Genomic DNA, 25,841 nt, shown 5'->3' on the forward strand with positions numbered 1-25,841 from the left:
CGGCTCGGGGAGATGGAGGATGAATCGGACGGCGGCATCCGGCGGCCGTGCGTGAAGAAGACGGCTCGATGACGGTGATGCAGGGCGTCCGAGGTCGCTTGACTCGGTGGAGAGGATGAGGGAGAGGTAGCCGAGCTACTGGGCACGCCGAGAGGTCGAGGGGGAGGCTCTGGGTGCGGCAACGGCGGGCGGCGGCGATGAGCTCCGCTCGGGCTGCGCGAGAGAGAGAGCAGAGGAGGGGGAAGGGGTCGAGAGAGAGCAGAGAGCGAGGGGAGAGATAGAGGGGGCTTCGGGCGTATCCAGACGCGTCGGGGCGCCTCGGTGGCAAGCAGGAGGTGGCCAGGGCGGCGTCAGCGCTCGCCACGCCTCGCCTCTGTCCTTCTGGCGAGGGAGGAAGACGACAGGGGGGAAGCGGCGGTGGGCTGGGCCGTGCTGGGCCGGTTGGTGGCGCCAGGTAAGTGGCTGGGCTGCTGGTGGGCTACCAGGTAAGTCTTCTGCTCCTTTTTAATTTTTCTTCTGTTTTGTTTTCTATTTAATTGCCACTGAATTCAAATTCAAACAAATTTGAAAACAGTGCCAAAACTCCCCTGGATAATTTTATGTCACTTAAGGTCTACTCCTCATAAACATAAAATATCTCAGGGCATTTGAAAATATATTCATTATATATTATGAATATAACTCCAAATTCAAATAAAATATTGATTTAAAATCAGAGCCCAAATAATTCCTTAGAAATGTCCCAAAATTTTGGTTTGATTTATAACTCTTGCCAAAATTGTCAGAGCTATTTCTAGGGCATTTTGGATTTACTGATTGCAATTTTAGGGTTTCTTACCCCTTTATTAAAATGATTTCCGAGGCTTTCAATCTCCTCATTTCAACTTTCGGAATATAGACATGATGCACACATGAAGCTAGCCTAGAGCATTACCAGAAGCTAGGGATGTGACAACTCACCCCCACTAAACAAGAATCTCGACCCGAGATTCAAGTGTAGGGTAAGACGAAGGGGAAACGCAAACTAGTATAATCTTCACGAAATAGGGTGCATTCCATAAGAGTGTTGATTTGATTACCATCATTATCTTCATGTCTTTCTCCGAGAACTCCAACCAACATGACAACGAGAGGAGAAGGGAACTCTAGAAGGATCAATCTTCTCGAAGGTCGAACAACTCAGGATTAACTCTCGGAATGAGACATAGCAACATCTCTCGAGCTGAGAGACGAAGCATACCTCTAGAGGGATGGAGTGGAGCAGATGACGAGGTTTACCAGGTAGACTACAATTCCACACTTAAAAAGGTGGTAAACGAGTGTCATCGTAGCGAGGAGTTGAGTTGCCATGATACCACAACGAGGCACCTTAGGGATGGTGACTCGTAGATATATCCCCTTAAGTGGCAAAAAGAATTACCTTTGATTCAAAGATCATTGAAACTCTTTATACCAGCCTAAGGCAATCACAAGCGATCATTTGGAGGGGGTCGGTAGAATGGCATACTCGGACTTGGATGATGTGGATTACCTTGTTGAAGACAACGTAATGGATGAATTTTGCTTATCACCGGAAATGGAAGAGACCCATGGTAGAATGGCACATTGGCGGTGCAAGCTGGGAACAAAATGCAAATACTTGGAATGATTCTGGTAACTGGGGGGAAGAACCCAACAATAGAGAGTGAATTCACTGTTTGAAAAGGTCATAGCATTGTCGAGGAAACTGAGAGGAATCCCAGTTAGTGCCGATGATAACACGTAGCGCTTGTGCGTGCTCTCAAGAACTTGAGCATTTCCACAATCATCAAGGTTTTACCAATATCCGTGTCAAGGGTGCTGACAACACAACATACTACTATGATGAATAGCGATGGACGATGCAGATGCAAAGGAAGATAACACTTTCTCAGATTTCACCTTAGCGAGGCCAAGGAATAGAATCTGGATGATCGACCGAGAGACACTTAGCACTCCGCTTCTAATGTTCTCCTTGATGTGCTAGCGTAATCCATAGATAATTATGGTTTGATATCTAGGACATCAAGTAAAGGTCGGACTTCGGGAGCACAAAAATCATAAGGCATAGCTAGGGGGTAAATCCTACGAAATCCTTATGGGGAGGTGGCCAACTTCTCCAATCAAGATACTACAATAACAGGTCTTCCGGCTGGGTGTATTGGCCACGACATCCACTTTACCAGTTTCCGAGGGACCGATATTATAGTTCTTGGGAAATGTTCCAAACCATCATATCTGCCTGAGACTCAGATCTGGCTGGTGTCAGGATATTCCAGACACATCGAGTCTAGGAAGAAAAACGAAAGTTTGCAACACAAATCGACGAGATGACGTTGCGAGATTCTCGGGGAATGAACTACGATAGTAAGCTCCAAAACATGAGCTGGTTCTGCTACAAACATGTGAACACGCTGTCCCAGACAAACATGATCACATGGTAGTCTTACAATAAAACACTACCGAGTTCTGGTAGGGAACCATCATCGGGGATATCAGAGTCTTGTGCATTACCATGGATTAACACTTAACTCCTTTTCTTGAACAAATCAGTCAGTGGCTTGGGGTGCTATGGAACACATATAGAATGGAGGTTGCAAGTCTCCGAACCACAGAATACTTTGCACGTATGCATGACTGATTTGGGATGATTCCAGAGGAAGCAAAACTAACTTTCTCAAATTCACGGCGGCAACTTTCACCAAATGCACGTGTATAAGAGGAAGTCACTCCTTTCATCAAACAAGTACTTCATGAGCTAGCATGAAGAAAATGCTTTCAAATGTTTCCAACACTAACTTAATGTTCAGCAAAATTATGGAGAAGACAAGGATGTTGTCGATGGGCTCAACAACAATTCATCCAGGTTTCCATATAAAAGGAATTCCATAGTTAAGTGAACACAGTGATAGCATTGATCAGACCAAAAGATGTAATGGTGTATGCTCGAGGAAAATCCACGAGTAAGACAACATTACGAACATCGTTGGTTCTGACTTGATTTGAGGATAGCCCATACTCAAATCAAAGTTTTGGTTAGGACGATAGGTCCAGCAATTGATCGCGAGGATCAATCAATGAAGACATCACCTTTCTTCAACACACACTACACAAGAATATCCCTTTGGAACGAACTAAGTCAGGAAAGCTTTTATCTTCCAACTCTCCAAGTTGTTGTCTAGCTTAACCAACTAGCTCAGGGATATCTAACACCGATTCTTGGAGAGAAGGTGGTTCACAAGAAACCAACTTGATCACGAGCTCAACATAACAGTCAAGGGACAACCTGGTAATACTTCCGAGAAGATATTCGGAAAATCACAAACCACCGGTATGTTACTAAGCTCGAGAACAATCTCGCTTTTGAGGGCAAGACGATATGATCAAATGAGTGAGGACTTGACAAGATCCTAACTCATCAATCGAAGGGTGCACCGAAATAAGGACTAGGTAGCACGATCAGTCTTAGAAGGATGATTCAAAAACCAACACGCTAAGAATGAAATTATTATCCTTTAACTACCAAGCAACAAGGTTGCTGGGAGTATTGATTTCACACATCACAATTCATTTGTCGGTATTCCGGTTGCATCAACACGAGGACCGAGGAATGACTAATGATGGTGAGAAGTATCACTACCAAGAGTTCATAGGATGGTGTGCAATTCCTATAACAATCTCGATATAGAAGATGGTAATACTCCAAGGTAGAACAGAGCAAAAGCAAGATTAGCAATTTGATCTGCGGAGTACGACTTCTTTGACCCAATACTGGATATGGAAGAGGTACTGGAGTTTGTTTCTCCTAGTCATTCCGCGATAGAATGGCTTGACGGACCACAAGAGTAATAGGCATCGATAAACGAATGCATGCATACTCTTGACTATCAATTGATAGACGAAGGTCAGTAGACAACTAAAGAGGGACAACTCAAAGGAACATATAACTTTCTGAGTTGTGGATGCATAGATTAGTATGTCGAACCAGGTTCAACATAATTCTTCTGGATAACCCATGCAGAAAGGTTGAGCTGGCAGAGTCACAATATAGCATGGAGAACTCATCGAGAGCACTCTTGTTGTCATCTTTTGGTTCAGAAGAACTCCTGCCAAGAATGGTTCATGGTAATTGGAAGAAGGATGTACCATGAACCTCAAGGACTATCGCAAAGGTTACTATTATCCTAAAGGAACTAGCAACACTATCAACATGATGTAAGTAGGGTGAATCTCGGGTTCAAGAACCCAGGAATAGAATGCCTACTAACTAAATGGCATCACGGGATGCTTTCGATAATGACGGCCAGAATCATCACACTGGAAACACAGATCATGGCTAGACCACTAGATGATCCCCTAAGCACTTAAGGTCATAATTATTAACTCCAACATATATGTCGAGGCAACAGAGTACCTCAACTCACCGATTAGTGTGGTTAACCTGGCCCAAAGGAATATAAAAACCAGAGGGAAAGGACTTGCAAGTGCATCAGATTGTTTAGAAACCTGGGATGACTCGGACAACATAATGGTTGTAAATGCTCAAAAAGATTTGAGACAATTACAAAAATGGTGGCATAACCACTCAGAAGCACAATATCAAGGTTTCGAGATCAATAATTAACATACAGAGGTAGAAACTGAACTGAGGCCTAATTCCAACAATTCTATAAGTCTACAGATTAGTAACACGTGATCCTGATAGAAAGAAGAGATAGCCTAGTTCTTAATCCTCGTAGGAAAGATAAGATGACTCAGATCAGAAGGGCATGAGGTAAAGGAGTAAAAAGAGCCTTACGTTCCATCCTACAATCAATTCCCTTATATAACTAAAGAATTTATAGACTCAACTTCGACCAGTTTGGCTTGGTAATCCTACAGGCAGTCAAGCTCTGATACCAACGCTGTCAGGACCCCGATCCTGAGTCACACCGATCTTGCATGTAACACATCATATCACTTTGCGGCCTCACGCACGGTATTCCCACGAGTGCCACCTTACCTGGCCCGGGACCGTTTGCGCCTTTTGGCTCACGTATATGATAGTGCCGCTAGCAACCATATGACAAAGAACCCGGGCTGACATGGCTAGTCGTGAACCCAAAGTGGCACTAACTTACAGGGACAGGCATACAAGACCCAGCAACGAACGTGTCGGTCATCAGCGAGTGAATCCAGGCTGTAGCACTGGGCTAGCAGGACTCCGGTGAAACGGGTTGTAGCGGGCTAACAGGACTCCGGTATTCATCCCGTGACATTTCCCCGAAGGGACAGACACAGGAACGAAGAAGGACACATGCCGGCCAGCCTAAGTGTTCCGGAGCAGTAGCAAGCTACCATGGCTCAGTGGAAACACTAGGAGACATTTCCCGGTAAGAGAGGCTACTAAGGATAAACAACTAGATAGTCAGATCCCACACATACCAAGCATTTCAATAACATACACACAATATGCTCGATATGTGCGAATACAACATGGCATCGCAACATGACTCTACGACTCAAGTATTTATCAATAGGCTCCGAGGAGCGAGATATTACAAACAGGGGTCTCACGACCCAACATTCAGAGCATACAAATCAAAGCACAAGCGGAAGCTATCATGTCTGAGTACAGACATCTATAAATGAAAAAGGCTTGAAAGCCTGACTATCTACCAGATCCTGCCGAGGGCACAAGATCGTAGCTGAGGTAACAAGCTAAACGTCGAAGTCCACGTGGAACTACTAGTGAGACTGAAGTCTCTCTGCAAAAACATAAATTAAGCAACGTGAGTACAAATGTACCCAGCAAGACTTACATCAGAACTAACTACATATGCATCATTATCAACAAAGGGGATGGTGGGGTTTAACTGCAGCAAGCCAGCTTTGACTCGGTGGCTATCCTGAACTACGACTGCAAGTAACTCTTTTGAGGTGGCGCACACGAGTCCACATATTCACCAACCAATACACCACTATGGATCCGCTCCCGTCTCCCTACGAGAACGCCATCCATAGCACTCACGCTTATCTTGCGTATTTTAGAGTATCCACTTTCACTTGTCTATGAACTGATATAAGCAACCCAGAAGTCCTTTTCCGCAGACACGGCTATTCGAATAGATGATGTTAACCCTGCAGGGGTGTACTTCTTCATACATGTTTCCACCACTTAGCGTCTGCACACGACATGTGCTCGGCAGACTTCAAGCGAAAGCCGACGTGGGTGTAGACCACGACCTACCTAAACACTCAAGTCTCTAGTCCAGGTTTATCGCCTATTCGGGTTCCATCCATGAGGAGATCCGGCCAGAGTTTCGCTCACAGCCCCAAATGATGTGAACAGGGTTCCGTGACACCAAACGGGCGCCCGGTATACCCGGCCACGTGCCTACCGCATCACAGCCCACCCCTACGGTCAGCGCTGTCCACGGCCTCCAGCATACTACAAACACCAGAAACTACTTGCAACTCCTGGACAAAGGACGAGGGTGAGTAAGAAGTCGAGCGGGGTCATATTTTAGGGCCCAATGTATGGTAGTAGCTGAATCATGGATCACAAATACATAACTCAGTTCCTAAGGACGGCTTCAATGAGACAACCCACCATGTACTCCTACATGGCCTCTCACCGCTACCTTTACGAAATCGTGTTCACACACTTAGCTCACACACAGTAGGACATGTTCACACGCCTCTGATTCATCCCCGATGAATCAGACCTGACTCAACTCTAAGCAGTAGCAGGCATGACAAACAAGCAAGAATGAGTAGGCACAACAGGGCTCAAACAACTCCTACTCATGCTAGTGGGTTTCATCTATTTACTGTGGCAATGACAGGTCATGCAGAGGATAAAGGGGTTCAACTACCGCAGCATATAACAGTTGAATCGGTGTTGTCCTAATGCAGTAAAAGAGAGCAGGAGCGAGAGAGTGGGATTGTATCGGAATGAACAAGGGGGTTTTGCTTGCCTGGCACTTCTGAAGGTAACATTGAGTCTTCATCAGTGTCAACGATCACAACGTCGGTACATCGTCTACTGAGAGGGGACAATTACCGGCAAACAAGAAAGAACACAATCAATGCAATGCACAGTATGATGCATGCTATGACATGGCAATATGAATGTGTTTTGGGCTAATGCACCTAGCTATGATTTAAATGAAGTTGGTTTGAATACATGATTCAAATTCCAACTCCATATATGGTTATTTAAATGCCATTCACTTCATTTGTCCTAAACAGTAGTGATAAGTTGTTCTAACATGCATGGAAATGGTACAGATGGATTCCCTGAATTTGTCTGATAATTTTTCATATATAATTTATTTAATTTGGAGTTACGGTTGAATTTCTATGAATTTTAGAAGTTTATACAATTTTCTGGAATTTCCTGATTTAAAATAAATCCAGAAAATACTTATTGCGTCAGCATTGCGTCACTATGACGTCAGCAGGTCAACAGACGCTGCTGCTGGTCAAACCTGACCAGTGGGGTCCACTGGTCAGTGACTGGGGCTGATTAGTGCCGCTGACGTGTGGGCCCAGTCAATGGCCACGTCAGCACGGTCAAAACTGACGCGTGGGGCCACTGCAATTAGACTAAACTAAACAGAAAATAAACTAGGATTAATTAAAGTGTGGGGCCTAGATGTCAGTGACACGGTGCGGTGTTTAGTGGCTAATTAAGCCAGCCACGCCAGCAAGTGACGCTGGTGACCCCCGGCGATGGCGAGACCTCGCCGGAGTTGCTCGGGACGGCGCTACAGCCCGCGGCTGGTCGCGCTGAGGGCACCGAGAGGGAGCCCGTGCTCCCGCGCATCTAGGGGCGCACACAGCTGGGCACAGGGAGGCCGGGGTCGACGGCGGCGACCACTTAGGCGGCGGCCGGAGCTCGGGGGTTCGCGGGACCGGCGCTGCGGTGCACGGGAGGACGAGTGGTTAGGTGCTTTGGGTTCCTAGGAGCACGCTGAGGACGACAGCGTGCTCGGACGCGACACATGTGGGTTCTGGCCGCGACAGAGACATGGACGGCGGCAAGCAAGCTCCGGCTCCGGTGGGATCGAGGCTACAGGGCGCAATCGAGGCGGGGAAGAGAGAGGGGAGACGTAGGAGCTCACAGCGGTGCCGTAGGGATGGTTAGCCGGCTCGGGGAGATGGCGGAGAGGATGAATCGGACGGCGGCATCCGGCGGCCGTGCGTGAAGAAGACGGCTCGATGACGGCGATGCAGGGCGTCCGAGGTCGCTTGACTCGGCGGAGAGGATGAGGGCGAGGTAGCCGAGCTACTGGGCACGCCGAGAGGTCGAGGGGGAGGCTCTGGGTGCGGCAACGGCGGGCGGCGGCGATGAGCTCCGCTCGGGCTGCGCGAGAGAGAGAGAGAGAGCAGAGGAGGGGGAAGGGGTCGAGAGAGAGAGCAGAGAGCGAGGGGAGAGATAGAGGGGGCTTCGGGCGTATCCAGACGCGTCGGGGCGCCTCGGTGGCAAGCAGGAGGTGGCCAGGGCGGCGTCGGCGCTCGCCACGCCTCGCCTCTGTCCTTCTGGCAAGGGAGGAAGACGACAGGGGGGAAGCGGCGGTGGGCTGGGCCGTGCTGGGCCGGTTGGTGGCGCCAGGTAAGTGGCTGCGCTGCTGGTGGGCTACCAGGTAAGTCTTCTGCTCCTTTTTAATTTTTCTTCTATTTTGTTTTCTATTTAATTGCCACTGAATTCAAATTCAAACAAATTTGAAAACAGTGCCAAAACTCCCCTGGATAATTTTATGTCACTTAAGGTCTACTCCTCATAAACATAAAATATCTCAGGGCATTTGAAAATATATTCATTATATATTATGAATATAACTCCAAATTCAAATAAAATATTGATTTAAAATCAGAGCCCAAATAATTCCTTAGAAATGTCCCAAAATTTTGGTTTGATTTATAACTCTTGCCAAAATTGTCAGAGCTATTTCTAGGGCATTTTGGATTTACTGATTAAAATTTTAGGGTTTCTTGCCCCTTTATTAAAATGATTTCCGAGGCTTTCAATCTCCTCATTTCAACTTTCGGAATATAGACATGATGCACACATGAAGCTAGCCTAGAGCATTACCAGAAGCTAGGGATGTGACACTAGTGGTCACGCCTGCTTAAATAGAAGTCGCCGGATAAACTGGAAAAGACTGGTAAGCCGCCCGTTGAGCCGCCTGCTCAGCCGCCTGCTGAGCCACCCGTTCAGCCTCTTGACGTATTCTCTCCTGATCAACCAAGTTAAGAGCTCCATCACACGCTGGGTCATTCCCGCACGATTGGTCACGGCGCCGAGCGTTGCTTGAAACAACTGTTGAATCCATGTGCCCGCTATAACTCGGGCTCCGTCTTGGACGAGGGGTCGAATGAATCCTGTCTCGGCTATACGAGTACGCCTCCTGCTGTGCCAAGGCCGTCTCAAGAAGCTCTCTGACCCTTCGAGTTTCAACCGCCGTCGGAGAGTCTCCCTCCATCAGGAGAGTCGCCAATCATGCCGCCGCAGCAATCATGTTCTTCAAAGGGTTAGAATAATGACCCGGTAGTGTTGGTACATAATGAGGTGGAGCAGTATTCATCCGGGGAGGTTCCATCATACGTGGTTGAACCGACGTCCCAGCCCCGGGCGTTGCAACCCGGTTTACCTACGGCGGGTTACTGGGCCCTGCACCGGGTGTACGGAAGAGATTTCGAGGATCATAAACCGAAGGCAGACGGGATTGAGTCTTCTGGTACGTCCTCCTCATGACCTCATTTGACGCGTTCTGATCCATCCTGAGCTGGAAAGCCTGTGACTGAATCCGCTGAGCCTGAGTGTCCAGAGGCGCCCGCTCTACGGTCATCCTGACGTCTTCCGCCGCCAGGTCTTCCTTAGCCTGCACTATATCCTGTTTTAACTGCGCCACTTCCGCATCATGTTGAGCTTGATCCTGCCCCGGCTGCCATTGACCCGGAGGTTATCGCTACCGCAGCCGTAGAGTTTTGAACGGGTTGCATGCTGGCCATGAAGATCCCAACTCTACTCGGCGGCTCAAGGAGGTCCGGAATACTACTGCCATCGGAATAGCCCCCAAGCTCGTCGTCTTGCAATTGATACAACGAATCCGTCTCACCCGTGGATGACTCACCATCAGAGTAGATGGCCGTCTCACCGCCAGACGCAGATCCTTCAAAAAGTTCCCCTCCGTGGATGCATACCATGAAGGCACGCTTCATGGCAGGCTTAGACCGGGAGGGTCTCGCACGCTGAGCCGTCTTGACGAGGTTGGTGCAGATGTCTGGCTCAGGGCCCGGCTCACCGATCTTGCCGATGAAGACGTGGATTCCATCGAAGGGGACCCGGTACCCGTACTCAATTGAGCCGGCATCGTGCCCCCAGCCTGCATCGTCGTTGTAGAGCTTTCCGCGACGACTCTTGGTCATCCGGCCCATAGCATATCCCTTGAGCCCTTTGAAGCTGCCCTTCAAGAACTCAAATCCACTATGCGCTGGCCCCATGATGGGCGCCAACTGTCGTGGAATTGTCACGTCAGATGTCCTAGTGAAAGGACCTAGTCATGGAGCCGTCGCAACTAGGAAGCTTAAAGGGGTTAATCGGGACAAAGGACATGGGGTTTATACTGGTTCAGCCCCTTACGGTGAAGGTAAAAGCCTACGATCCAGTTTTGAGTGGGATTGCTCATGTCTCGATTACCAGGGAGAAAAATCGCTTGACCTAGCTCTCAATCTGATGTTACTTGCCCTGAACTGCCGCTGGGCCATCCCTTTATATACAGAGGTCGACGCCCAGTGGCTCTCAGAGTCCTAGACGGCTCATAAACAGTGTCCGGCTCGGTCTCTCCCTATTCTTGCCTTACAATACAAGTTATATACATATGGCGGTTTATCTCTACGGGCCTTGAGTCGCCTTTGGGCTTGGGCCCTTAGCTGAACCGCCATCTTCCAATGTCATCTTGGGCTTCATATCTTGAATCGCCATAGGTATAACCCGGCCCCTCCTGGGCGGGTCATACCTAATAGTTATATCCCCAACATGAGTAGTTTGTCATTTACTCTTGTGCTTCACTTATATCCTATGAGGAAATTGTTGAATGAACTAAATGTCATAAAGTTGAGGTTATATGTTCATATCATGCCTAGTAGTAGCTTCACATTGGGTTTAGAAAGTGAAATCTTTTGAAGCTTGACAATCACAATGTTGGTCATAAAAGCAATTCATGAATGATTAGTATAAGGAAGAGAACTTTCACATGCAAATATATTATCTTGGACATCTTCTATGATTGTGAAGACCCATTAATTATTTTCAAACTTGAGAAAATTAGTTGAAGTTGGACAAGGAAGACAACTTAATGAGTTATGTTTGGGTATATTTGCATAGAAGTTATATTGTTATGGATCCTCCAACATGTGGTGTTTGCTTAGGATCTTTTGCTCGCTAAAAATTCGTACTAAGTAGAGATACTACTTGTGCATCCAAAAACCCTTAAAGCCAGTTTCTTGCCATGAGTGTCCACCATACCTACCTATCGATTGAATAAGATCCTTCAAGTAAGTTGTCATCGGTGCATAAAGCAATAAAAGTTGCTCCTAAATATGTTTGATGTTTTATTGTAAGGGTAAATTGAGCGTTGTACGAACTTGTGATGGCAAAGTAATAAAAGTGACGGACTGCATAATAAAGGTTGCTATCATAAGGGGCAATATAACATGACATTCCTTTGCATTAAGAGCTTGGGCATCCAAATAAAAAGCGCATGAACCTCTCCTTCCCTATGCGAAGGGTCTATCTTTCAATTTTCAGTATTTACTTTTATGCAAGAGTCAATAGAATGCATTCTCATTTCAACCTCGGTTATTCTCAAGTTGGCAAGCATCATGTGGTGGGGAAAGATCTGGACACATATGGCCAGTCAAATATATTTGATCATGATTTATTATTGTTGACAATTATCTCTATGATAAATGAGTTGGGAGGCGAAACATTAAGCCCCTATCTTTCTCTGTGTTTGATGGATGACATTTGTTCTAAAAATATGCTTTGAGTACTAGCAATCATAGAAGACTATATGATGCTTGAGTATGTGGAGCTCTTACTTAGACTCTGTTGAATAAGTTGAATTGCAATTTTTTGCTGACTAAGAATATAGGCTATTGAGTTTCAAGAGAATTCATTGTTTGAACCTTAGCATGTGAATTGGTTGCTACTTTAACATGAGAAGTTTATGAGAAAGAATTGATGTTATGATGCTAGGAAAAGTGATTGAAATCATCATTGATCAAACTTATGCACTATGCTAGCATTCACACTTCATAAATTATTTCTTTTATCATTTACCTACTCAAGGGCGAGTAGGAATTAAGCTTGGGGATGCTGATACGTCTCCAACGTATCTACAATTTATGAAGTATGCATGCCATGTTTACAACAATTTTATATGGTTTTGTTATGATTTGGATGGAACTAACCCGGACTGACGTTGTTTTCAGCGGAACTACCATGGTGTTGTTTTTTGTGCACAAATGAAAGTTCTCCAAATGAGTTGAAACTTTTTGATGATTTTTTTGGAACAAAAGAGACCCTTGAAGCTTCGTGGGAGGGCCAGAAGAGCCACGAGGAGGGCACAACCCACCACGGCGTGCCGGAGGGGCCTGGCTTGCCCCGGTGGGTTGTGCTCACCTCGAGGCCCATCTTCGCGTGAAACCAACGCCAAAACCTCCAATAAATACAGAAACCCCCAGAAATAACCCTAGAGCGGAAGTTCCGCTGCCGCAAGCCTCTATAGCTATGAAAAACCAATCTAGACCCCGTTCTGGCACCCTGTCGTAGGGGGAAATCATCACCAGAGGCCATCTTCAACATCCCGACGGCCACCATGATGATGAGGGAGTAGTCCACCCTCGAGGCCGAGGGTTCATACTAGTAGCTAAGTGTTTAATCTCTCTTTCTCGTGTTCTTGAGATGTCATGATCGTGATGTATCGCGAGCTTTGTTAATATAGTCGGATCATATGGTGTTTCCCCTCTCTATCTTGTTGTCATGAATCGAGTTTTCCCTTTGAGATTTCGTTTTATCAGATTGAATACTTTTATGGATTTAAGAGCACATGATCTATGTCTTGGAACTCAACTCGCAGATTCCCAAGGTGACATATTTTATTATTTCCTCTAGGGCATATTTCCAACATGTATTGCAACACCCTACATCGGGAATCCTTCACGCTTGCGCGACATGGAGGGCACCATAGGACAACACCAAAATAAAACATACAACTCAAACCAATCACGATCATCAATCAACCCATAGGACAAAACGAATCTACTCAAACAGCATAGGATGGACATACATCATTGGGAAATAATATGTAGCATTGAGCACCATGTTTAAGTAGAGATTACAGCAGAGAGAAGAGGTGTTACACTGCTGTATAAAGGGGGGGAGAGTTGGTGGTGATGGCGGCAAAGTTGTTGGTGTAGATCGTCCTCATGATGATTGCCCTGACGGTGTTCCGACGCCACCGGGAGAGAGGGGGAGAGAGACCCCATCATTTTTCTTCCTTGGCCTCCCTCCTAGATGGGAGGAGATTTCCCCCTCTGGTCCATGGCCGCCATCATGGTGGAGGGGCAGGATCCCCTCCGAGATTAGATCTCTCTCTCTCTCTCTCTCTCTCTCTCTCTCTCTCTCTCTCTCTCTCTCTCTCTCTTCTCTTCTCTTCTCTTCTGTTTCACGTTCCTATTTTCTGGCCCTTCACAGTTTCTTAAATTCCCGGAGATCCGTAATTCCGATTGGGCTGAAATTTTGAGGAGATTTTCATCCATAAATTATATTTCTTGCGGCGAAAGAAGGGAAACAACCGCCTTACAAGGTGCCCACTACCCACTTGGGCGCGTCGGTGTTGGCAACGCAGTAATTTCAAAAAAATTCCTACGATCATGCAAGATCTATCTAGGTGATGCATAGCAACGAGAGGGGAGAGTGTGTCCATGTACCCTCGTAGACCAAAAGCGGAAGCATTTCAATAATGCGGTTGATGTGGTCGAACGTCTTCGCGATCCAACCGATCCAAGTACCGAACGTACGGCACCTCCGCGTTCATCACAAGTTCAGCTCGATGACGTCCCTCGTACTCTTGATCAAGTTGAGGCCGAAGGAGAGTTTCGCCAGCACGACGGTGTGGCCACGGTGATGTTGAAGTTACCGGCGCAGGGCTTCGCCTAATCACTACGACGATATGACTGAGGTGTGTAACTGTGGAGGGGGGCACCACACACGGCTAAAAGATCAACTCGTATATCTTTGGGGTGCCCCCTGCCCATGTATATAAAGGAGGGAGGGTGAGAGGCCGGCCCTCCTAGGGGCGCTCCAAGTGTAGGGAGTCCTACTAGGACTCCCAAGTCCTAGTAGGATTCCCTTTCCTTTTTGGAGTAGGAAAGAAGGAAAGGAGGGAGAGGGAGAAGGAACCGGGGGGGCACCCCTTGTCCAATTCGGTTTGGGCAGGGGGGAGCTGCCCGCCACCTCGTGGCCCTTCTTCCCTCTCTCCACTAAAGCCCAATAAGGCCTATTAACTTCCCCCGGGGAATTCTCGTAACTCTCTGGTACTCCAAAAAATACTCGAATCACTTGGAACCTTTCCGATGTTCGAATATAGCCTTCCAATATATCAATCTTTGGGGAACACAGTAATTTCAAGAAAAATCCTACGATCACGCAAGATCTATCTAGGTGATGCATAGCAATGAGAGGGGAGAGTGTGTCCATGTACCCTCGTAGACCGAAAGCGGAATCATTTCAATAACGCGGTTGATGTAGTCGAACGTCTTCGTGATCCAACCGATCCAAGTACCGAACATACGGCACCTCTGCGTTGGGGAACGCAGTAATTTCAAAAAAAATCCTACAATCACGCAAGATCTATCTAGGTGATGCATAGCAATGAGAGGGGAGAGTGTGTCCACGTACCCTCGTAGACCGAAAGCGGAAGCGTTTCAATAACGTGGTTGATGTAGTCGAATGTCTTCGCGATCCAAGTAATCCAAGTACCGAACGTATGGCACCTCCGCGTTCAGCACACGTTCAACTCGATGACGTCCCTCATACTCTTGATCCAGTTGAGGCCGAGGGAGAGTTTCGTCAGCACGACGGAGTGGTGACGGTGATGATGAAGTTACCAGTGCAGGGCTTCGCCTAAGCACTACGACGATATGATCGAGGTGTGTAACTGTGGAGGGGGCACCACACATGGCTAAAAGATCAACTTGTGTATCTTTGGGTTGCCCCCTGCCCACGTATATAAAGGTGGGAGGGAGAGAGGCCAGCCCTCCTAGGGGTGCGCCAAGTGTAGGGAGTCCTACTAGGACTCCCAAGTCCTAGTAGGATTCCCTTTCCTTTTCGGAGTAGGAAAGAAGGAAAGGAGGGAGAGGGAGAAGGAAAGGGGGGCATGCCCCCACCCCTTGTCCAATTCGGTTTGGGCAGGGGGGAGGCGCGCGCCACCTCGTGGCCCTTCTTCCCTCTCTCCCCTAAAGCCCAATAAGGCCCATTAACTTCCCCCGGCGAATTCGCGTAACTCCCCGGTACTCCGAAAAATACTCGAATCACTCGGAACCTTTCCGATATCCGAATATAGCCTTCCAATATATCAATCTTTACGACTCGACCATTTCGAGACTCCTCGTCATGTCTGTGATCTTATCCGGGACTCCGAACAAACATCGGTCATCAAAACACATAACTCATAATAGAAATCGTCATTGAATGTTAAGCGTGCGGACCCTATGGGTTCAAGAACTATGTAGACATGACCGAGACACATTTCCGATTAATAACCAATAGCGGAACCTGGATGCTCATATTGGCTCCTACATATTCTACGAAGAACTTTATTGGTCAAACCGCATAACAACATACATTGTTCCCTTTGTCATCGGTATGTTACTTGCCCGAGATTCGGTCCTCGGTATCATCATACCTAGTTCAATCTCGTTACCGGCAAGTCTCTTTACTCGTTCTGTAATGCTTTATCTTGCAACTAACTCATTAGTCACATTGCTTGCAAAGCTTATAGTGATGAGCATTACCGAGAGGGCCCAGAGATACCTCTCCGAAACATGGAGTGACAAATGCTAATCTTGATCTATGCCAACCCAACAAACACCTTCAGAGACACCTGTAGAGCATCTTTATAATCACCCAGTTACGTTGTGACATTTGATAGCACACAAGGTGTTCCTCCGACATTCGGGAGTTGCATAATCTCATAGTCTGAGGAACATGTATAAGTCATGAAGAAAGCAGTAGCAATGAAACTGTAACGATCATGATGCTAAGCAAACGGATGGGTCTTGTCCATCACATCATTCTCCTAATGATGTGATCCCGTTCATCAAATGACAACACATGTTTATGCTTAGGAAACATAATCATCTTTGATTAACGAGCTAGTCAAGTAGATGCATACTAGGGACACTATGTTTTGTCTATGTATTCACACATGTACTAAGTTTCTGGTTAATACAATTCTAGCATGAATAATAAACATTTATCATGAAATAAGGAAATAAATAATAACTTTATTATTGCCTCTAGGGCATATTTCCTTCAATCGGGCATCCCCTGGCGCGCGCTGATAGGTAGTGGGCCCCTCGAGTACCGTCTTGCGTTGATTCTTCTTCCAAAATTCCACATATATTCCAAAATAAATATCCGTAAAGTTTTATTGCATGGACTTTATTTGATATGGATATTCTGTGAAACAAAAAATATGCAACAAACAAGAACTGGCACTGGATCAATATGTTAGTCCAACAAAATCATATAAATTGTTGACAAAAATATGTGAAAGTTGTATAATATTGGCATGGAACAATAAAAAATTATAGATACGACGAAGATGTATCAATCTACTTCTACGAAGTTTTGCTAGAATAGAACTTTCAATCTGTGGGAAAACTGCGGGTGCAAAATACTCTAGTGCATTGAATCAGAGGTTGAAGCACTAGTGCATCAAATCTCACCCTAACTTGGTGGAGATCCTTTACGGCAGCAATGACGGAGGAGAATATCATTTACAACAATGGAGTCCAGTGGTGAGGGCGCGCTGGAGACGAGTAGACAATCTGGGGACCACGAGCAATGGCAGCGACGAGGTGCGGGAGACGTAACTGTTGAGAAATTTCAACGTATGGTCCATGCGAAGTATATACACCCATGAGCTGTTGGTGAGACTGAGTGAAACAGATCGGTGGCACCAAGATGAGCAATTTCTATGGGCACTACAACTCGGTGACGCCGAGAATTTCAAATTGGTTTCTCCGAGATTGAAAAATCAGATCGGTCCAAGGTGTTTTCGGTGAGACTGGATGGGTGTGAGTTGGTATAGCCTAAAAGCACTTAGAAGGTTTTGCAGGTCAGCCCTTGTTGGGTCGGTGGCTCCGAGTGCTCCTCACCTGGAGGGTCCGAAAGAGACTTGTTCAAGTTTTTGTGATATAGCAAGAAAGAATTTAGTCAAGTCAAGATAGATAGCTAGAGAAGGTACTCATGCATTCTTGTACATCCATTTGGCCAAATAAACCAAATCAACCAAACTACAAATGGATGTCCTCGAATGAGAAATGTGCAAACCAACATGCTCACACGATAAGATAGCTAATGAAATATGTGTCAAACATGCACAACCAGTACTAGCAACTATCAAGCAATGGGCAATGACATAGTCATCTATATATGAGTATTGAATTAGGAGCCAAATGAGAACATTTGATCATAGGTCATACTCATCATGTAAGAACAAGTGGGGTTACCATTTTACATAAAGCATTAATGTGTTCACATCATTAGAGTTGCTTTAGCCTAGTTCTAGAGCAAAACTCCCCCTAGATTTGATATCCCCCCAAAGAGGGGTGAAGTAACCTTGGGCTTTGTCGATGATGACTTCATGTAGATAGTGAATATGTGGGTGCTCAATGTTGATGTGGTCCATGAAGAGCTAGGAGCAATCCTTGAGTTTTCCACTTTCAATACCTACATGGGTTAGTCCCACAAGGAACATACAAGGATATCCATAGACATAGAGTGAAATGCACATATAAAAAGAGGTTTTGTGACTCCATGAACTAGTGCAATATGTTGAAGTTGGTTGCACAAGTTCTTTCCAAAAAGAATAAGAGTGAATTTTGTTGGCGGAGTCACCCTCAATAACTCTCTAGTTCTTCTTCTTTGGGACCCACATCAATTTGATAGGAATCCTTGGAGTTGTAGTAAAGCTTGATGAAGTCTTGGGAACCCAGCTGACCAAGGCTTGAGGTGGTTCTTCAAATGACTCAATATCTTCTTGAAGCTTATCCTTGCCTTTTAGCTTGCGGTCTTGTGGTGGAAGATCATCTAGAGCTTGTGTCCCCTCAAAAGTAGTAGGATCATACTTCTCTTGTTGGGGAACAAACTTTGTCTTGGGGTATTGATTTTCTTCCCACTCAACTCCATTGGCATTGAACCTTCGTTCAAAACCAACACCTTGATTCTTCCAATGCCTTCCTTGCTTGCGTACAATTTCCTCAAATTGCTTACTCCCGGTAAGGCTTTTGTAAACACCTTTCTCTGTAATTCCTTTCAATAAAGTGTTTTCTTGCTCAAGTGTAACTTGGTTAAGAGAACCATTAGTGGAATGAAGAGAACTACTAGAAGCAACAATATTGGATTTAGCATTGTTATTGTTACTACTAGAAGCAGAACCTTTCTTACTCTTGTTACTAGCTTGAGTTGATTTAACTTGTGGCATATAAGTAGACAAGAGGAGATGTTTGGCAATGTAAGAGGAACTCTTCTTTCGAAGATCGTCATGATGGGGAACGAAGCATGAAAATAAAAAACATTCCCATGAACACCCACGATCTATCTAGGAGAAGCATAGAAACGAGAGGGGAGAGTGTGTATGTACCCTCATAGACCGAAAGCAGAACTGTATATAATGTGGTTGATGTAGTTGTACTCTTCACGATCCGATTACGATCCAACCGATCTAGTGCCGAATGGACGACACCTTCGAGTTTTGCACATGTGCGGCTCGATGACGTCTCCTCCTCCTTGATCAAGCAAGAAAAGGTGGAGAAGTATATGGGATCACTAAAGGAAATATGCCCTAGAGGCAATAATAAAGTTATTATTTATTTCCTTATATCATGATAAATTTTTATTATTCATGCTAGAATTGTATTATCCGGAAACTTAGTACATATGTGAATACATAGACAAAACAAAGTGTCCCTAGTATGCCTTTACTTGAGTAGCTCATTAATCAAAGATGGTTATGTTTCCTGACCATAGACATGTGTTGTCATTTGATGAACGGGATCACATCATTAGGAGAATGATGTGATGGACATGACCCATCCGTTAGCTTAGTATTATGATCGTTTCAGTTTCATTGCTACTGCTTTCTTCATTACTTATACATATTCCTCAGACTATGAGATTATGCAACTCCCGAATACAGGAGGAACACCTTGTGTGCTATCAAACATCACAATGTAACTGGGTGATTATAAAGATTCTCTACAGGTGTCTCCGAAGGTGTTTGTTGGGTTGGCATAGATCGAGATTAGGATTTGTCACTCCGTGTGTCAAAGAGGTATCTTCGGGCCCTCTCGATAATGCTCATCACTATAAGCCTTGCAAACAATGTGAATAATGAGTTAGTTGCGGGACGAAGCATTACGAAATGAGTAAAGAGACTTGCTGGTAACGAGATTGAACTAGGTATGACGATACCGACGATCGCATCTCGGGCAAGTAACATACCGATGACAAAGGGAACAATGTATGTTGTTATGCGGTTTGACCGATAAAGATCTTCGTAGAATATGTAGAAGCCAATATGAGCATACAGGTTCTGCTATTGGTTATTGATCCGAGATGTGTCTCGATCATGTCTACATAATTCTCGAACCTGTAGGGTCCGCATGCTTAACGTTCGATGATGATTTATGTGTTTTGATAACCGAAGTTTGTTCGGAGTCCCGGATGAGATCATGGACGTGACGAGGAGTCTCTAAATGGTCGAGACATAAAGATTGATATATTGGAAAGCTATATTCTGACATCGGAATGGTTCCGGTGAAGTTCGGGTATTTTCCGGAGTGCCGGGAGGTTATCGAAACCCCGCGGGAGAGTAATGGGCCTTAGTGCGCGTTAGGGGAAAGGAGAGAAGGGCCTCAGGGGGTGGCCGCCCCCCATGTGCTGGTCTGAATTGGACTAGGAGGGGGCGGCGTCCCCCTCCTTCCTTCTCCCCTCTTCCCCCTTCCCACCTTCTCCTAGTTGGAATAGGAAGGGGGGGGAGAATCCTACTTGGACCGGGAGTCCAAGTAGGACTCCCCCCTTGGCGCGCCCCCTCTAGGGCCAGCCTCCTCCTCCTCCCTCCTTTATATACGGGGCAGGGGGGCACCCTAGAACACACCACGTTTTGCCTTAGCCATGTGCGGTGCCCCCCTCCACAGTTACACACCTCGACCATATCGCTGTAGTGCTTAGGCGAAACCCTGCGCTGGTAGCTTCATCATCACCGTCGCCACGCTATCATGCTGAAGGAACTCACCCTCGTCCTCAACTGGATCAAGAGCACGAGGGACGTCATCGAGCTGAACGTGTGCTGAACGTGGACGTGCCGTATGTTCGGTGCTTGGATCGGTTGGATCGCGAAGACGTTCGACTACATCAACCGCGTTAACTTAATGCTTATGCTTTCGGTCTGCGAGGGTACGTGGACACACTCTCCCCTCTTGTTGCTATGCATCTCCTAGATAGATCTTGCGTGATCATAGGATTTTTTTTGAAATTACTACGTTCCCCAACAGTGGTATCAGAGCTAGGTCTATGCGTATATGTTTTATGCACGAGTAGAACAAAAAGAGTTATGGGCGATAATAGTCATACTGCTTACCAACAATGTCTTACTTTGATTCAACTGTATTGTTGGATGAAGTGGCCCGGACTGACATTGCATGACCACGTTTATGAGACTGGTTACCGACGTTCTTTTGCACATAGGTGGCCGGCGGGCGTATGTTTCTCCAACTTTAGTTGAATCGAGTTTGACTACGGCCGATCCTCATTGAAGGTTAAAACATCACATTTGACGAAAAATCGTTGTAGTTTTGATGCATGGGTAAGAACGGTTCTTGCTAGAAGCCCGTAGCAGCCACGTAAAATTTGCAACAACAAAGTAGGGGACGTCTAACTTGTTTTTGCAGGGCTTGTTGTGATGTGGTATGGTCAAGACATGATGTGATATAAATTGTTGTATGAGATGATCATGTGTTGTAACAGAGTTATCGACAACTGGCAGGAGCCATATGGTTGTCGCTTTATTGTATGCAATGCAATCGCCATGTAATTGCTTTACTTTATCACTAAGCGATAGCGATAGTCGTAGAAGCAATAGTTGGCGAGACGACAACGATACTATGATGGAGATCAAGGTGTCGCGCCGGTGATGATGGAGATCATGACGATGCTTCGGTGATGGAGATCATGAGCACAAGATGATGATGGCCATATCATGTCACATATTTTGATTGCATGTGATGTTTATCTTTTATGCATCTTATTTTGCTTAGTACGGCGGTGGCATTATAAGATGATCCCTTACTAAATTTCAAGGTATAAGTGTTCTCCCTGAGTATGCACCATTGCTACAGTTCGTCGTGCCTAGACACCACGTGATGATCGGGTGTGATAGGCTCTGCGTTCACATACAACGGGTGCAAGCCAGTTTTGCACACATAGAATACTCGAGTTAAACTTGACGAGCCTAGCATATGCAGATATGGCCTCAGAACATTGAGACCGAAAGGTCGAACATGAATCATATAGTAGATATGATCAACATAGTGATGTTCACCATTGAAAACTTCTCCATCTCACGTGATGATCGGACATGGCTTCGTTGATTTGGATCACGTGATCATTTAGATGACTAGAGGGATGTCTATCTAAGTGGGAGTTCTTAAGTAATATGATTAATTGAACTTTAATTTATCATGAACTTAGTCCTGATAGTTATTTTGCATGTCTATGTTATTGTAGATCAATGGCTCGTGCTACTGTTCCTTTGAATTTTAATGCGTTCCTAGAGAAAGCTAAGTTGAAAGATGATGGTAGCAATTACACGGACTGGGTCCGTAACTTGAAGATTATCCTCATTGCTGCATAGAAGAATTACGTCCTGGAAGCACCACTAGGTGTACCAACCGCGCCAGCAAATGCAGACACTGTGAATGACTGGCAGACGCATGTTGATGACTACTCGATAGTTCATTGTGCCATGCTTTACGGCTTAGAATCAGGACTTGACAGACATTTTGAATGTCATGGAGCGTATGAGATGTTCCAACAATTGAAGTTAATATTTCAAGCGAATGCCCGAGTTGAGAGATATGAAGTCTCCAACAAGTTCTATAGCTGCAAAATGGAGGAGAATAGTTCTGTCAGTGAACACATACTGAGAATGTCTGGGTACCATAACCACTTGGCTTAGCTGGGAGTTAATCTTCCTAATGATAGTGTCAGTGAGAGTTTTCTTCAATCACTGCCACCAAGGTATAAAGGCTTCGTGATGAACTATAATATGCAAGGGATGAACAAGGCAATTCCCGAGATCTTTGCAATGCTAAAGGCTGCGGAGGTAGAAATCAAAAAGGAGCATCAAATGTTGATGGTCAACAAGACCACTAGTTTCAAGAAAAGGGCAAAGGGAAGAAGGGGAACTTCAAGAAGAGCGGCAAGAAAGTTGCTGCTCAGGAGAATAAACCCAAGTCTGGACCTAATCTTGAAACTAAGTACTTCTACTGCAAAGGGACTGGTCATTGGAAGTGGAATTGCCCCAAGTATTTGGCGGATAAGAAGGATGTCAAAGTGAAAGGTATATTTGATATACATGTTATTGATGTGTACCTTACTAATGCTCGTAGTAGCGCCTGGGTATTTGATACTGGTACTGTTGCTCATATTTGCAACTCGAAACAGGGGCTACGGATTAAACGAATATTGGCTAAGGACGAGGTGAGGATGCGCGTCGGAAATGGTTCCAAGGTTGATGTGATCGCCGTCGGCATGCTACCTCTACATCTACCATCGGGATTAGTTTTAGACCGGAATAATTGTTATTTGGTGCCAGAATTGAGCATGAACATTATATCTGGATGTTGTTTGATGTGAGACAGTTATTCATTTAAATCAGAGAATAATGGTTGTTCTATTTATATGAGTAATATCTTTTATGGTCATGCACCCTTGCTGACTAGTCTATTTTTATTGAATCTCGATCGTGGTGCTACACATGTTCATAATATTGAAACCAAAATATGCATAGTTGATAATGATAGTGCAACTTATTTGTGACACTGCTGTTTAGGTCATATCGGTGTAAAGCGCATGAAGAAACTCCATGCTAATGTGCTGTTGGAATCACTTGATTTTGAATCACCTGGTGCTTGCGAACCATGCCTCATGGGCAAGATGACTAAAACTCCGTTCTCTGGAACAATGGAACGAGCTACTGACTTATTGGAAATAATACATATTGATGTATGTGGTCCAATGAGTGTTGATGCTCATGGCGGGTATCATTATTTTCTTACCATCACAGATGATTTGAGCAGATATGGTTATATCTACTTAATGAAGCATAAGTCTGAAACATTTGAAAAGTTCAAAGAATTTCAGAGTGAAGTGGAAAATCATCGTAACAAGAAAATAAAGTTTCTATGATCTGATCATGGAGGCGAATATTTGAGTTATGAGTTTGGTCTTCATTTGAAACAATGTGGAATAGTTTCACAACTCATGCCACCTGGAACACCACAGCATAATGGAATGTCCGAACATCGTAATCATAATTTATTGGATATGGTGCGATCTATGATGTCTCTTATGGATTTACCGCTATCGTTTTGGGGTTATGCTTTAGAGACGGCTGCATTTACTTTAAATAGGGCACCATCAAAATCCGTTGAGACGACGCCTTATGAACCATGGTTTGGCAAGAAACCAAAGTTGTCGTTTCTTAAAGTTTGGGGTTGCGATGCTTATGTGAAAAAGCTTCAACCTGATAAGCTCAAACCCAAATAGGAGAAGTGCGTCTTCATAGGATACCCAAAGGAAACTGTTGGGTACACCTTCTATCACAGATCCGAGGGAAAAAGATTTGTTGCTAAAAATGGATCCTTTCTAGAGAAGGAGTTTCTCTCAAAAAAGTGAGTGGGAGGAAAGTAGAGCTTGATGATAATTGTACCTTCTCCTGAATTGGAAAGTAGTTCATCACAGAAATCATTTCCAGTGATTCCTACTTCAATTAGTGAGGAAGTTAATGATGATGATCATGAAACTTCATATCAAGTTACTACAGAACCTCATAGGTCATCCAGAGTATGGTCTGCACCAGAGTGGTACGATAATCCTATTCTAGAAGTCATGTTACTAGACTATGATGAACCTACAAACTATGAGGAAGCGATGATGAGCCCAGATTCCGTGAAATGGCTTCAGGCGATGAAATCTGAAATGGGATCCATGTATGAGAAAAAAGTGTGGACTTTGGTGGATTTGCTCGATGATCGGCAAGCCATAGAAAATAAATGGATCTTCAAGAAGAAGACTGAAGCTGACGGTAATGTTACTGTCCACAAAGCTCGACATGTTGCGAAAGGTTTTCGAAAAGTTCAAGGAGTTGACTACGATGAGACGTTCTCACCCGTAGTGATGCTTAAGTCTGTCCTAATCATGTTAGCAATTGCTCCATTTTATGATTATGAAATTTGGAAGATGGATGTCAAAACTTCATTCCTATATGGATTTCTGGAAGAAGAGTTGTATATGATGCAACTAGAAGGTTTTGTCGATCCAAAGGGTGCCAACAAAGTGTGCAAGCTCTAGCGATCCATTTATGGACTGGTGGAATCCTCTCGGAGTTGGAATAAACGTTTTGATAGTGTGATCAAGGCATATGGTTTTATACAGACTTTTGGAGAAGCTAGTATTTACAAGAAAGTGAGTGGGAGCTCTGTAGCATTTCTAATATTATATGTGGATGACATATTGTTGATTGGAAATGATATAGAATTTCTGGATAGCATAAAGGGATACTTGAATAAGAGTTTTCCAATGAAAGACCTCAGTGAAGTTGCTTACATATTGGGCATCAAGATCTATAGAGATAGATCAAAATGCTTAATTGGACTTTCACAAAGCACATACCTTGATAAAGTTTTGAAGAAGTTTAAAATGGATCAATCAAAGAAAGGGTTCTTGCCTGTGTTACAAGGTGTGAAGTTGAGTCAGACTCAATGCCCGACCACTTCAGAAGATAAAGATAAAATGAAAGTCATTCCCTATGCTTCAGCCATAGGTTCTATCATGTATGCAATTCTGTGTACCAGACCTGATGTGTGCCTTGCTATAAGTATAGCAGGGAGGTACCAAAGTAATCCCGGAGTGGAGCACTAGACAGCGGTTAAGGACATCCTGAAATACTTGAAAAGGACTAAGGATGTGTTTCTCGTTTATGGAGGTGACAAAGAGCTCATCATAAACAGTTACATCGATGCGAGCTTTGACACTAATCCGGATGACTCTAAGTCACAATCCGGATACGTATTTTTATTGAATGGTGGAGCTGTCAGTTGGTGCAATTCCAAGCAAAGCGTCGTGGAGGGATCTACGTGTGAAGCGGAGTACATAGCTGCTTCGGAAGCTTCAAATGAAGGAGTCTGGATGAAGGAGTTCATATCCGATCTAGGTGTCATACCGAGTGCATCGGGTCCAATGAAAATCTTTTGTGATAATA

Source organism: Triticum dicoccoides, chromosome 5B, assembly GCF_002162155.2.
Source record: "Triticum dicoccoides isolate Atlit2015 ecotype Zavitan chromosome 5B, WEW_v2.0, whole genome shotgun sequence".
In the NCBI taxonomy this organism is placed as follows: domain Eukaryota; kingdom Viridiplantae; phylum Streptophyta; class Magnoliopsida; order Poales; family Poaceae; genus Triticum; species Triticum dicoccoides.